Genomic DNA, 15,416 nt, shown 5'->3' on the forward strand with positions numbered 1-15,416 from the left:
ATCCTGTCCCATCTCTGACAGGATTTGCTTTTCCTGCCGGACTTTTTTAGAAAAAAAAAAAACCCGGCCGTTTGGGTGCGGGCTCTAGAGGGCGGCAGATGCCGGCGGATGGGCAGCGCAGCCCCCGCGAGCACAAAGCAGGGGCCGGGGAGTGGGCTCGTCCCTGCCTGGGGACGAGTGCAGAATTTTCTCCGACCACCAACTGCTGCTGTTCCCAAAGGGTTGGGGTGGCAGCACTGTCTTGCAGTCATCGGGTCTGGGGGTCCTTAGGCTCTGCCTGGCAGGACTGAGTTTTTCCTTCTGAAGCATCGTTCTGGGGCACTGCTGGAGATGGGTCACAAGGAAGCTGGACGCAACTCCATGGCAAACCCTTTCAACCAGGAGCTGGTTTGGAGAAGCGATGGGTTCAAATGACAACGCTGGTGCTGCTGCGCATGGAGATGGGGCACTCCACGTCCAGCTCTGCTCCATCACAGTGTGGTTCGTGTCCACCTCATGAAGGAGCTCCTGGAGGGGGAGACATGTGGCTGGGTGGTCTGGGGGACTCAGGGGGCTTGGCAGCTCTCCAGGGAGCACACGGAGGGGTTAGATTCAGGGCCTCAGACACAAACACAGCCCTAGGCCCCGTGACTACTCCATACACAAAAACTCTCTAAATCATATTTTTTCTGCCAGGCTGCTTCCCTCGGACAAGTGACCCCACCTACCTCCCGTTACAGAAGCTCAAGGTGACCCAAGTCACTCCCTGCAGGAAAGAGTGAAACCAAAACGAATCAAAAAAGGAAATCAAAATCAATATTCCAAAGTCAAATAATAAAAATTGTGTTATGGAAGCAGAGGTCACCCGGAGAAAAACATAATCGGAGGTGACAGCCCAGCTTCTGACTCCCTCTCTCTGCCAGCCCCAGGTGGGGAGACCTTGCTCCCAAGCCCAGGTGTCCCCTGCCCGGGTGGCAGCAGCACCGCGAGGTTCCTGCACCGACAGCAGGCACACGGACCTGAGGGATGGGGCAGAGGGACCGGGGGAGATGCAGAGAGTCGTGGTGTGAGGTCCTCATGGCAGTGCACAGGGTGGCGAGCTGAGAAGTCTCACGCCAGTCTTGATTTTGGTTGTCCTGTCCCCAAAGCAGGGACTGGCCAGCTCCCACGCTGGTGCAGTGACACCACAAATCCCAGCTTGCATACATTTCAGACAGCATTGCAAATGTGGGGCACGTAGCCCTGATAATGATGCGAACTTCAAACCATTATTTCTCAGCCCAGAGCACTTCTCTTTGTCGTCAAGCCAGCACCAAGGGTTTGTTTAGTGTCATTTTCCCTCCTCTTTTTCATTTTTTTTTAGAAACTTGACCTCTGATTCTGGCTAAGAATTTATGTTGGATTCTTCTTCTTCTTATTTTTTTTTTTTTTGCCTGAAGTTAGAAGCAAAGAAAGAAACTTTCTGTTAAGCCCATTTAACGACAAAGCTTTCTTTAGCAGACGGATGGTGGACAAGCAAAAACAATGCTCTGGCTGGACGCAGCACTTGCAGCACTGCTCTGGCTGCTTTCTGTCCCCTGCAGCTGGCCCAGGGGTGACCCTCAGCTCCACAAAGAGCTGCTTTCCTTGCCCAAGGTGTGCCAAGGAGCCCTGCTGCAGGAGCTGGAGCATCTCAGCACAAGTCTCTCCAGTTGTGTTACTGTCTTTGTTATCGTCTTTTTCTTCTTCTGGTCCTCAGTGCTTCAGCCTGCATGGGGAGATGGGACCAGGCGCAGCACTTTGGGTGGACATCGAGACTCAGCTCCTTGCAGCTGGGACAGGAGGAAAACAAAACTTCTCAGGAGCCCCTCCAGCAGGCTGGAAAGGCAGAACAAGCCAAACCCCACCCTAAAGGAGACCCGGGGGTAAATTAGGGTGTCACAGACCAGTCACCTCCCTGTAACAATAAAATTAACTGATTTAAGGAACAAAGCACCCAGGTGAGCACAAAGAGCAGGGACACTCCCCAAGCACAACAAACAGGCAGGTGGCACGATCTGCTAGGGCCCCAAATGAACTGGGTGTGAATTTGGCCACCTCCTGGCCGAGCTGGTGCCTGTGTGCTGCCTGCCACCCCCTGCCTAGGGGATGCTGCCTCAGCACCCACGCCAGCCAAAACCCAGCCCCACCTTGACTGTGGGTATCACTTAACTCCAGCACCAACACCCAGGGAACAAAACCGAGCTCCTGCTGCTCACGGATGGGGTCTAAGTGAGCAGCAAGCTCTCAGGGAAGAGCTTGGGATCACTGCCAAGAGGTTCAGGGACACAACACAACAAGCAGAAGCTGCCCCATCCCCAAAGCCAGGGGGAGTTGGCATTGAGGGAGAGGCAGCAAAGCTGAAAATGCCGCCGTGACTCTGTAAACCTCACCTTCAGCAGGAGTCAGCTCTCATCACCCTGCCTCAGCAAAGCTACAGCAGGAGTGGAAAAGATCCAAAGGAGTGCAACAAATAGTATCAATAATCCATGAGAAGAGATTAAAAAGATTTAGGACTATTTAGTTTAAGAGGGGATGGGATGGAGGTGACGATAAGGAAGGCATGGCAGAGGCATACAAAGAGACAGCTGGTGTGGAGAGGAGCTCAGATATGCCCTTGGAGCACCAAGACAAGAGGCATCAACGTGGTGAGAGGACAACACCTTTCAAACTGAGAGCAGGGAACCCCAACAGGCAGAGCCACAGGACTCGTGGCCACGTAGCCGTATGGCTTCAGGAAGACCTACACGGCTGGGATGTAAATCAGAGCAACACCGGCACCTGCTGAGTGGGGTACAGGCTGTCCTGCCCAGGAGCTTGTACCTTTGTTGGGGTTCCTGGGGTGGGCTCTGCTGAAGATGGGGAAAGGTGGGGAAACAAACCTCCAGGGGAAATTCCTGAAGCTCCCAGCCAGAGGATGGGGATTTCGGGGCTGGATTTCAGCACCTGCCTGGAACAAATCCCTCGGCGTCCTTGAGGGACTTGGCTGTGAGATGAGAGAAAGGCACCTGAGGACCCGTAAAAAAAGCAAGAGTGAATAAAATTGGTTGGCACCAGTGTTGTGACCTTCAGCTCTGGCCCTCACTGTGAGTGCCCATGGCTGTCTCTGTGTGTGCCCTGAGAAAATGAGGCATGGTGAAGGGCACTGCCTTCCTGGTGGTGAGCTCTGGAAAGAGGAGCCCGAGTAAAAAGGGAGCCAGGCCACCAATTCAGGGTGAGGCGGCTCAGGGATGCTGGCATGGGGATGGTGGAACAGGTGGGAGGAGGGACGTGGGTTGTTTGGGGGGTTTTGCTGTAAGAGGCTGAAGAAAAGGATTATACAGGAGCCTGTCAGGAGGCCAGTGACATTTATAAAGTATTAATCCCTGCAGTGTGTCGCTCGCCAGCATGCTCGATAGCTGCTGCTAGCTGGCTCCTGTGGTCTCTTGCCTCTCTGCCACTCAGCAGTGGTTCTGACTCACTTTGGGGACTTGCTGGGTATTTTTTCCTCTAGTCTCTTTTCCTAGAAGGAATTCAGCCCGTCTCATGGCCAACCTCTCCTGTGGGCTTGCTTTGATCCTCTGCTCCCCCTGCTCCAGGGGCCCCAAATTCTCCCCAAACACGATCCCAAGTGTCATCTCCATCAGCTCAGCCCTCTTGCATCTTTAAATGAGGCTTAAAAGACTCTTTATGGGGCTGAGGGAGGAGGGAGCAACAACCACCCTGCCTCTGGCACCCCGTCCCCCTCAGCTCCAGCCCGCAGGCTGGGAGCATCGCTGGGCAGAGCCGTGCTGGGAGGACTTCTGCAGCTCGTCCGCCCTCGGGGGAGAGAAAACGAGAAACTGTAGCTTTAAAACAAAGATTAGATGCGTTTTTTTCCCCTCTCTCCCTCCCTTTCTCTCTCCTTTTTTTAAAGGGAACTTGTCAAGGTTTCCATCAATAATAGATAATGGTGCATCACTCTGGCAGGTTACACCCTCCGGCTGTTTTGATATTTTCCAGAGAATTTGTCAGCAATCTCACTGCAAAGGAGGGCTGGGGGAGGGGGCGGAGGGGGGGAGAGGCCTCATTAATTTTTTGTCATTTGCATTCCCGCTGTTAAATAATGTATTGATTGCTCTTTCTCTCTCCCTCTTTTAATTCTCTCCCTTCCGCGGCATCTCGCAGCCGCTGGCCCTGCTCCGTGACGGATGAGTTGTCAGAGGCAGCAGACAGCTCGCGCTGCCTGCTGCGGGGCCGGGAGGGCTCAATGTGACCCCGGCATCGCCGCACGAGTGACAGCTCCGGGGCTGGTGGCACTGGGTCTTCAGGTGGGGACAGGGTGGCCGCGGGACAACTGGGAACGCCCGGCAGGGAGAGGGGTTTCTGCCAAATGTCAGCCAGGAACGGCGCTGGGACAGGCTCCCACCACCAGGAAGGTGCAACCCACCTGAGAGGTAGCTGGCTGGGTGCTGAGGTCTCCCTTAGGACATTTGCTTGGGTGCTGAGCTCTCCCTGGGGCCATTTGCTGAGAAGTCCCAGTCCGTGATTCACCTCCTGAGGTTCAGGGTGTCAAAACCTGCAGGGTACCGGCCCCAGCACTCTTGGATCATAGAATCATCCAGGTTGGAAAAGACCTGCAGGATCACCAAGTGCCATCACTAAGCCACGTCCCTTAGTGCCACGTCCACACCATGCTTAAACACCTCCAGGGATGGGGGATCCACCAACCGCCCTGGGCTTGACCACTCTTGCCACCAAGAATTTCAGTGGGAATCTGCTTCCCAGTCCCAAGGTCTCGGGGAGCCAGGCTGAGGTCTGGGTCCCAGCTCTGCTGAATGGGCAGCTGAGCTAAACAAGAATTAGCGCATGATTAGGGCTGTGCTCAGCTTAATGCGGCTGGCTTCCTTTTTAATTAATAAATACTTAATTACATAGTTAATATTTTAATATTTCCTTTTAAAATGCCTGATTTAATGGAGTTACTGCCAGCTATTTGTTTTGTGTGACTTTTATGTTTATCTTCCTCTTTCATTTCTCGTTCCCCCCTCCACCCACCGCTCTAATCCCCGAAGCTCCTGGTTGATCTTTGCAACTGGAAATGAGCAGTCGGGCTTGCAGCCGAAATTGAATCTGGCCCCCAGCGCCGCCGTCCGTCAGCCAAAGGTGCTAATGGGAGTTATTAGTGCTCGGGTTCTTCACCGCAACTATACCAGCCCCTGGGGACCGTGCGAGGATGGAGCAGAGCTGCCCGCGGAGGGGAGGCGGCAGAGGAGCAGGTCCAGGGCTGCCACCAAGGTCACCCTGAGAGTGGGAGAGCCATGAAGCTGGGCCTTCCACCCAAACCTCACCTACACCTTCCACCCAAACCACACCTACCTTGTCTGGACAGAGCAGGGGTGTCCAGCAGTATGCGTGCCCAGGGGAGGTGGGAGAAGAACCCTGGCAGCGAGGACAGAGGGGATGGATGTGACCTCCTGCAGCGGTGCCGGCTCCACAGCTCCTCTCCTAAGCCCTTGGCTCCTTGCACACGGGCAGGAGGACGCATTGAGAAGGATGCCAGACAAAAGCAGCTACAATTTCCCCCCACACACATCCCCAGCTTGCCCCCCAGGCCTGCAGAGCATCCAGCAGTGCACAAGGCACCCTGCTGGACCCCAACCACCACAGCCTGCGCCTCACCTGGGGTGGGATCCCTGCTCCAGCCTCTCCGGAGGGGCTCGTGGGGGGGACAGCGGGTGTCTTCACAGAAACCTCCAGGAACAGCCTGTTAGGATAATAACACAAGTAAACAGAAGAGTTATAGCTGAGGCACTTGGGGCACCATAAAACAGGCTAAAAGCAAATACAGCATCGTTAATCCATCATAAAATAACAGCCTCTTACGATCCTGAATGCATCAAAATGAATGGGAGACCAGCGGGGTCACCATGTAAATAGGGAATGCTGACTGTGAAGCAGGGCTGCGGGAGGCGGGGTGGCAACAAACCCACACCCGTGAGGCAGGCGGGAAGCAGGAGAGGACCCCAGGAACGCCAGGCTGGGGGGGCTTCACTGAGACATCTCTCTGTGCAGAGGTGGCTCTAAACCAGTACCACCAGTTCAGGCCAGTGAGAGGCGTGATGCAAACACTGTCCTATCTCCTTGGGGCCAGGGATGTCTTGGGGTCCCTGAGACCCCTCTGCAGTGCTGGGTGGGGGATGCTGGGTCCCAAATCCCCGCAATTACAGCAGGGCTCTGCGTGCTCTGCTGGTGACATGGCAGCGAGTCAGGAAGGACGATGAAACGCATGGGGACGGCGCCCAAATGGGGCTCCTGAGCGTGCCGCGCTCCCCGCTAATGAGGTTGGTGCATGCGAGAGGGCGAGAGCAGAAAACCCGTGGTGCACTCATCAAGCCCCGTGCCTCCGCTGACTGCAGGCGCCGGAGCTAATGAAGTCACCAGAGAGTTGGGATTCCTTCAGCAGGTTTGACATTGCTCCGTGTAGCCTTTATTTTAATTCCATCTGAGGAAACAACAATAAAAACACAAAAGCAGCGTGCTGGTGCAAGATACCCTGGTGGCAGCTGATTTCCCCACTCTGCCCAGTGGCTATAGCACTGGCAGGGTCAGGAAATGGGGGCAAAATGGGGTCTGGATGCTTGGTTCAGCTTCAGAGACAGCTAGTCCCAGAGCAACGCTGTGCCCAGGGCTTGCAGGGGAGGGAGAGCAAAGGTACGGAGGGGACAGGCACAGGCAGACGGACACTGTCACCTCTGAGTCCAAAGCACCCCACAAACCCCATGTGCAGGCTCTGTGAGGCTGGCAGAAAGCTGCCCGTGGAGAAAATGGCTGGTGGTGACTTCTAGGCTGATGGCTGTTGGTGAACCCAATGGCTTTACATACATGGATCTATCAATATATACCCTGAACATGTTCATATATTAATATAAATATCAATTAAAATAGTATAAGTATACTATATACTATACTAATGCAGACTACTTATATACTAATACACCAGTTAACATCCCTAAATGCACCCACACCCGTGTGTTTAGCCCCCCATAAGCCCCATAAGATGTCTTTCTCCCCCCAAAGCTCCGGCACCAAGAGCCCAGCTGCAGGCAGAGGCTGTGTTTGGAGGCCTCACCACCACCACCACCAGGCACCCCTCACTCAGAGCCGTGGTGCTCACACGACGTGCACTCACCGATGGGGAGCATCGGGGCCGGTTGGTCTCATGGCCACCTCTGCAGACAGAATGCCTCCGGGTCGCGTGGTGCTGCTTCTTAATTAGAGCCTCTTCATTAAGTCTTACGTGCCCTTCTGCGGTCCCCCGTTTAATCCAGGGAGATTATTTTCTGGTCTCTCTAAAAAAAAAAAGCCAACCACCCCAAACCCTCCAGTCTTCTTTCAATTCTTTTCATTTCACCTCATTTAATTCCTCGCCAGCTTAATGACTCAGTAGTAATGAATAAGATGAAAATTAGGGCTTAATAAGTGTTAAGGAGAGACAGTTCTCACTGATGAAGGGAGCGCGCTGGTGGGAAAGCAGCACCTGGGGTAAGCACAGAGATAAGGCAGACCTCAGGGGTGATGCCAGCTCCAGGCTGGAACCAGAGCAGTGTCAGGGCACAGCTGGGACTGGGGACACTCCAGTCCCAGGAGAAGGGTGCTGGCGGGAAGCAGGATGCGATGGACATGAGCAGGGACCGATATTGGTGCCCAGGTGTCCCCAGATGCTGGAGCGTACCCGCTGCCATAGAGCATGGCTGCAATGGGATGGTCCTATCCGTGGTAGGGAGATGCTACAAAGCCCCACAGCTTCTCCTGGGGTGTCACCCACCAGGTCTGGGGACATCACAGCCATAAATCCAGCATCAGAGCTGTGATTATGGGACCAAAAGCATCGCAGTGCAAGGAACTGACCTGCTATCAGCCTTCCCACTGGACTAAATTTCTGCCTCCGTGCTGGCTTTGCACCAGGAATCAGCTCCCTTCCGCAGGTGGCACCAAGCTGGTGGGGCTGGAGGCTGCCCCCACCAGTTCCTCGGTCAGCAGGGCCGGGGGCGAGGACAGCAGGACCCGTAATCACATCAGCCCTGGCCTCTGCTGCTAATGACAGGACAGCGGGGCACTCACATCGCATTAGCTGAACCTGGATGTGTGCTGCAATTAACAATGATATTGGGGCTGACAGGTAGATGGGGAAGACGCTTCGAAACAACTGATGTGCCAGGAACAGCAGCCGATGCCTCATGCCCACACACATCCAACCCTTTGCTGCCTCTGGTACCTCCCCGTGGCCATCAGCAAGGCATGGCCGTGCCATGGGAGATGCTGACGGCTCCCTAATGGGGCTGGTCCTACATCCCCCTTGTTTCCAGCTGTGACATTCAGGTGAGCAACCCCTTCATCCCCTCACCTGCACAGCCTGGACCCCGGGACCCCCCTGTGACCCCTGCTCCCACATTGTTCTCCCACAGATGGGTCCAGGGAGCAGCTGTTTGGCCTCGAAACAAGAACATTTCTCATGAAAGGGCCGGCCTGGTGCTCCCTCATCACCCAGCCTTGCCCAGGCGCAGGGGAGGCTTCGTGTGGCACATGGGGACGAGGAGGAGAGGCTCTTCTGGTGCAAGGACTTGAGGCTGCTCAAGGGGTTTTCCCATGCAGGCATGAGCCGAGCTGCTGAAATCCTTGCCCAAGGGTGATGGAGGTGGAAAAAACCTCACGTAGGTGCAAGAGGAGAGTGGGTGAGAAGCTGAAAGAGAGATGTGCAAACCATATCAAGCTCAGGAAATTCCCGGAGTCAACACTAAAAAATAATCATAGGGCTCAGGTAAAAAAATATTAGAGGTGATCAAAGGCCCTGCCCTTTTCCCTGCGTTTCTTGTGCATCAGCTTAGAGCTACTACAGAAGATGGGAGAAGAAAAACCCCAAAAGTCACCATTTTGTGGCAGGCACCTGAGGCAGCAGGGAGGAGTGTGGGAAGCCCTGGCTGGAGGAGCAGCAGGAGCAGGCGCTGTGCTGTGCCATACCGTGCCGTACCATACCGTGCCATGCAGTGCCATGCCACGCCGTGCCATGCTGTGCTGAGCTGCACTGTGCTGACGGACGCCTGCCGCTGCGCTGGGCTGGGTGACGATGGGGGTGGGTGCATCTATTTCAAGGGGAGCACGTCGTGCTGGGAAAATAACTTATTTAGATGGGGAAATTTATTCCTGCTGGCACTGTGTACTATAGATCCATAAATAATCAGCCCTTAAAAGCAATTGCCTCAACTAAATCAGAGAGGCATGTAAACATCCCAGGGCTGCATGACTAACGGGGGGAACTCGTACCGTAGGAGAGCTTCGCTGCCGCCTCCACGTCTGCGCCGTGGAGCCTCTCCCATCGCTGCCGACGCAGCGGCGCAGGCGGCCGTGGTGTGAAAGCTCCCAAAAAGAGCTGCCGAAGGTGCCCATGGCTCCGCTGGTGCAGGATGAGCCACGTCCCAGTGACCCCGGTGGTGACGTGACCCATGGCAGAGGACTTGGGATGTCTCCTGCCAGGGAGGCGCTGAGGAGAGAAGCAGGAGGGGATGCGAGGATGCCCATGGGCACGCACACAGCACCGGCCCCACAAGACCTCACTGATGGCATGAAGATGAGCAGGGGGAGTGGAAGGGACGGAGATGCTGATGGGGCCTGGGGGTGCAGCATCCCCATCCCCTCCCCCTGGACCATTTGCCCCAAACCCTTGCTGCCAACAAGCTTTGACTCATTAACAAGCCAGAGAGCAGCACTTGGATTCAAAAGGATGCTCCAATCACAAAATAAATAAATAAATATTAAATTTCTTTAATTTTTTTTTTTTAATTATAAACCATAATAAGTCTGGCCCCACCATCACAAGCCAGTTCAGAGACTCCCCCATCTTAAAACAGGATGCTGCTCCCGCACAGCCTGAAACCAGGGACACCAACAGTGGGGATTGATCACCTGGTTAAGGGGGCATTGATTGCCCCAGCCTCATTAACATATCGTTAGTGTCAAACCCTTGGCTGGCCCCGCTCAAGCGGGCCATGACCTGGATGGATTGAAAAGCTCCGTGCATTGGGGAGGGATGGGAAATCAGTAACCAGGAGCCCCGATTGATAGCGTCCCCTGCTCAACCTGCCGCAGCTCTCACCGGGAGCGGTCCCCAAACGGAGCAACCCCCAGGGGACCAGGGCCTGTGGGGAGGGTTTCTCTGGGAGCTGCCGCCCCCTTTACCATCGCCTCACGGGTTGTTTTTAGTGCAGTGAGTCAGTAGCCCCATATAGGATTTCCATCTGTGCCGCGCGAGTCCTCGCCAGACTGTGTTTTGGGCCTCCGTCCAACTGAAGCTGATGAACTAGTTGGGTTTGGTTTGTTGGGTTTTGTTGCCTTTTTTTTTTTTTTTTCCCTAACTTTTGCACACAAAAGAAGAGGGAGAGGAGCCAAGGCTCCTCCTGGACCCCTTCCAGCCTGACACATCCCATGCCCCACCTTGTCAATGATTTACCTGCAGGGTACAAGCAGCGTGCAGAGATGACTTGGTCCCTGCTGGTCCCAAACTGGTGGCGGGTCACATCCTGGGACGGGAGATCCCAGCTCCTGGCTCTGCAGGAAAACTCAGGTTGGTCCTGAAGGTGGGGGCTGCAGGGTGAAGAAGGGATCATGTAAAGGATGGGAGCTTGACCAGAGCCAAGCGTGAGCCTCGGGGAGGGCCGGAAGGAGCACCTTCATCCATCTGGGTGATGTTTGCCCAGAGCTGTGCTCCCAGAGGCATCTCAGCCCCCCTGGGGGCTTCCGTGCTGTTCTCCGGGCCGGCGCATGCAGGAGCCCCTCCGCATCCTCCGCGTTCAGGTGGAGAAGCGATTCCCAGCTCCCGGCCCCCGGGGGCGGCAGCAGCATTAGAAATGTAATCAAACATGCAGCACAAGCCCTAATATTTGATTGCAAGCTAATGAAATCCTGGCGTTCAGCAAGAGCAGACCGGGCGCTTTTCCAAGGCCACGTAAAATGCTCAGGGCTGTTCACGAGCCAGCGGCGAGCCGGAGGCGCCCAGGCAGGACCAGAGCCCCGGAGAGGCCACAGCAACACATGCAGGAGCAGGGCTGTGAGCAAGTCCCGTCTCAGGAGCCCTTTGAGCATCCAGCATCGCTTCTCTCCTTTTTTTTGTACTAAAAGTCAGATGCATGGTGAGAGCTACAAGGAGCTGGGGTGCTTGGGGAGCAGCAGGCAGAGGGGGTGGCATCACACAGGGCCTTGGGAGGCGGCACCGAGACCTGCACTCATCTTGGGTGACCATTCTGGGAGCTCTGCACTGGGGGGGATGTGGGGATGCCCCCTTCACCATCGCACTGTGGGTGATGTTCACATTTATGACGGGTTTTCTAAGCAAAAAGTGCTAGGGGCAAAGAAATTGTGGTTTCCCAAACCACCAGCACAGGTTTAACAACAACAACAAAGCTAAAAAGTTTTTTTCCTTGCCTTCTTGCTGGTGTTTCCTCCACGCTGATGCTGCCCATCTGCTCTTGTCATGGTTCCTTTTCTGCACGGGGCAGGTTGGTGCAGGGCCTCCTCGGTGGCAGCCAGCGCTCAGCCCTACGCTAGCACAGTAAGATGCTCTAACACGGCAAATTAATTAGCAGCGATGTGTTAAGTACCCGGGAATCTCATAACTGTAATTGCAGCATGATGCTCCTGCGAGGAGCATTTGATCTCCCATCGATTAACGAAGCGGGTTTCCCCCTTTCACGAGATGTCTCGCTTCCCACTGGCTTTTCATGCTGTCAGAGGGATGATGCCACCAGCAGGAGCTGGGGGTGCGAGAGTTGTGGCATCCCACGGGAACACCCACAGCACCTCTTGGCTCCCAGGGGTACCCCAGGAGACATGGGGCAGATGCTGTGTGTCCCCAGTCCTTGGTGGATGACCTCCCAGATTTCACTGCAGCCTTGCTCCCACTCTCACGGTGGCTGGGGAGCCCCAAGGGTTCACCCCCATGCTGTCCTGGTCACACAGAGCCAGAGGAGGAAGGCACAAAGCACCCACACAACAGCAAGGGATGCTCTTCCCATACCCCATCCCGGACCCAGGGCTCCCATGGGGTCGATGCCAACTGGGCCCCATCCCCACGGCACAGCTCCTCTGCGAGCACCTTGGCTGTTGACCTGCCCGCTCGGTGCCGTGCCCTGAGCATATTTTTTGGAGCAGAGCCTCACAGGGCTTCACTGCATGGCTCAGGAGAGGCGCACGCCACCTCTGCCCTGCCTCCAGCCCCACTGCCCGGCTGTGAGGAAATTGGGATGGGTAAGAGGGATTCGTCTGCATCGCAGCGACCCCACCAACCCTGACACTTTACAGGAACAATTACACCTTATTTTATGAATAAATAACACCTCGCCACAGATTTCCACCTGTTCTGAGCATCTCCGTGTGATCTCTGTGGCTCTCAGAAAGGGAGCGGGAAACAGGACTCTATTTTGCAGGCAGTGGAGATGTTTGAAGCCTCCTTCATTTCTCGTTTCAAGTGTTTATCCCGCTCTCCCCTTGCAGCTGTGCCTCTGCCGAGGCAGGCGGCTGCGGCTGAGCGCGGCGAACTCTTGAAGGAAAGCTTCCGCTGCCGCGGGCCCGCCGCCCGGTGCAGAGGAAGCGCTGTCACGAGCATCATTAAGCCACCAAAGGGAGAAACAAAGCTCAGCTAAACCGAGCTGGATGCCAGGACTGATCGCTGCCTTTTAATTAGGGGCCGAGCTGTCTGCCCGCTCGGGGCAGCAGCTGCTGCGTGGCGGCGTGCGGGGCAGGAGGGCAGCGAGGGTTTCTGCCGTGGTGCTGAAGGCAGAAGGGTGCCCATGCACACAGCAAGGTGCAGCTGAAGTTTGTTGTCCCAGTACCTCCCTCCTCCTCTATGTAACAGGCCAAGAATTAAATAGCAAGAATTGCTCTGCTGTCCCCTGCCACCCCCAGGCCCCAGCCTTGTCCTCACCTCCTGGAAGGAGCCTCACCAGACACTGACAGCTCCCTGCGAAGGTTTCTTAATTCCATAATTCCTCTCTGGAGCTATGTGATTGGGTGGCTCTTCACATTATTTGACCACCTAGCGAAAGAAAGGCAATTGTAAAGCCTGCCCTGGCCTTCTGAAAACCAAACCAAAACAAGAATCCTCCCCTCCAGCTTCCTGCAGGCATCCTCTCCCCTCTCCCCAGCTGGAACCCAGGGAGCAGGAACCTGCAGGACACGATGTGAAGGGTGGAGCGAGCAGAAGACTTCATCCCATCTGTGGATGGGATTGAAAAATAAGAAACTGCACAAGCCAGGTAAAGTGATGCAAAAAATCCCTGGACACCATCATCCCCTGTGACGTGGAAATATTCCAGTTAAGGTTTTGTACTGGGTTTGCTGTTCTGGCACAAAAAGAACTTTTTTTTGGAGCGATGGAGCCAGACTCAGCCTGTGGAAGAAGCCATAAAACAAGGGCATAGGAGCCCCAGCTGGGGGCAGAGCTCTTTTCAGAGGATGGGGACCCAGCCACAGCCCCATCCTGGTGCTGAGCAAGGGGCAGATCCCCCTCCGACCCCACATTGCCTAGACAAACCCATCTGCAAACCAATGCGGAACCCAGAGCTATGACTCTGGGCTGACTTACAGCAGGATAGTTTTGCCACCAGTTTTCCCTTACGATGCCTTTTGAACCACGTTTCCCTTCTCGGTGGGCCTTGGGGCTCCTCGGGATCTCCTGGAGTTGCTGTGTGGGATTTCAGCGCAGTTTTATAGCGCCTGGCTTTGCAGGGCATTCAGCGGCCACATTAGGCAAGGAGCTCTTCTCACTACGCCGTTTACAGCTTTGGATGCTTGACTTTAAGGAGCTGGTGAAGCCATGGGCCCCAGCTAACAAACCCTGTGAGATAACCTGCAAAACACATGTCACTTAAAGCACTTGAACATCGTCACAGCAGCATTCAGTTACACCAGGGGCAGTTTTTTTGGGAACCCCATGGGTTCCCGTCCGTGTCCCAGCCCAGGACAGGCAGAAGTCCCTTCAGGGTGTGCACCCAGCTCTTCTCCCAGCACACCCCCCCCCACCCCGAGCCCAAAATCACAGCAAAGGTCCTCAGCCCCCATGGATCTTCCCCAGGCTCTTTTACCAATGCCCCCAGCCCGTCACCTCTCCCACCCACCTCACCACGCAGACAGCTGCCTCAACATCGATTTCCCAAAGCAGAAGCCGTGCTGTGTCCCTCGGGAGGTGCATCCCTTCGGGCAGGGGGGTTCCTGCACCCCCTGCCCAGCACCACGCGGGCACTGGGGCTGGGGTGCTGCGGCACAGCCACGTGCAGGGGCCAGGTGAGCCGAATGGGCCCGGGGGAAAAAACAGGGAAGGTGACAAAGAGAAAGGAGATTAGAGATTATAAACGGCAACAGACAACAACAACAACAAAAATATACAGCTTTCTCCTCAAACTGTTCTTTTAGTCCCAACAGCGTCTGCTATGCAGAGCTCGCGCTTCAAAATTCACAGCTGCTCAAGGAAAGAAAAAAAAAAAAAAGGAAAAAAAAGAAGGCTCATGAATTATGTATCCCCGCTCAGATCAATCCTTCAGCGCGCTGTCAGCGAGGAATCAAAGCCCGAGCGAGGCAGTGGCGCTCAGCCCCCCGCGTGCTGCCCCCCGCGTGCTGTCCCCGTCCCCGCTCTGCCAGCGGCTGATGGACACAGCTCCCGCTCCCTGGCTCCTTCCAAGATCCTGCGTGTTAATAATTGATGCCAAAAGCTTATTTTAAGGCAAGTCACCTTGTTCCCAGAGAGGTTCCTCTCCCTTTTCACCCTCCAGATCCAGACTATTTCAGCCATGATGGCACTAACGTGTGGGGTGCACTGGGGCCTGGCTGCGACCCCTCTCTGACAGGAGATCTGCGGCCCCTCAGCCAGGCCCACAAGCTGGAAGTTGGGAAAAAGCAATAAAAGAAGGAAAGGGCCCCTCTCCCACCTCTTGGTGGTGCCCTGCAGGCATCTTTCACGGGGCTGTGGGCATGGAGGAGAGCAGAGCATGGAGGGGACTGGAGCAATTCTGCTTTTGCCACCTGCCCAGCAGTAACAGGGTCAGGGGTGGCGTGGAGAGAGAGGAAGTGCTTAAATGTCTTTTCTCCTTGCTTTTCAGAGAAGTCCATCCCTGCAGAACATGAGGCGCAGCCCCTGCACACAGGGACCCTCTGGGCTTTGACTGCCATGAATCGCAGCCAGAAGCCAGCTCAGGGCCAGGCTCTTCCCCAGTGCAGCTCTGCTGCCGCCTTGGCAGGGGACATGGGGAGAGGCGCTCGGTGACACTGGTGGGGGACAAGTTGGCAGAGCTACCTGCCAAGACCACAGCCCAAAGTGTCTCAGTATGACTCACCTGTGTCCCACCAGGTCCCCAAACCAGCCTTATTTCACCTGGGGGCCCCCCAGACCCTCCCCACCCCAAGGCTGGCTCTGT

General features: G+C 55.4%; 1 long non-coding RNA gene across 1 annotated transcript; it reads right to left on the reverse strand.

The window, feature by feature from the left end:
* Nucleotides 1-1,477: 1,477 nt before the first annotated feature.
* On the reverse strand, nucleotides 1,478-4,673 carry LOC118175593. Its single transcript, XR_004755031.1, has 3 exons — nucleotides 3,083-4,673; nucleotides 2,880-2,983; nucleotides 1,478-1,790 (listed from the first exon to the last, which is right to left on the reverse strand). It is a non-coding gene; the product is annotated as an uncharacterized LOC118175593 (long non-coding RNA).
* Between the last annotated feature and the right edge of the window lie 10,743 nt (nucleotides 4,674-15,416).

Source organism: Oxyura jamaicensis, chromosome 17, assembly GCF_011077185.1.
Source record: "Oxyura jamaicensis isolate SHBP4307 breed ruddy duck chromosome 17, BPBGC_Ojam_1.0, whole genome shotgun sequence".
NCBI classification, from domain to species: domain Eukaryota; kingdom Metazoa; phylum Chordata; class Aves; order Anseriformes; family Anatidae; genus Oxyura; species Oxyura jamaicensis.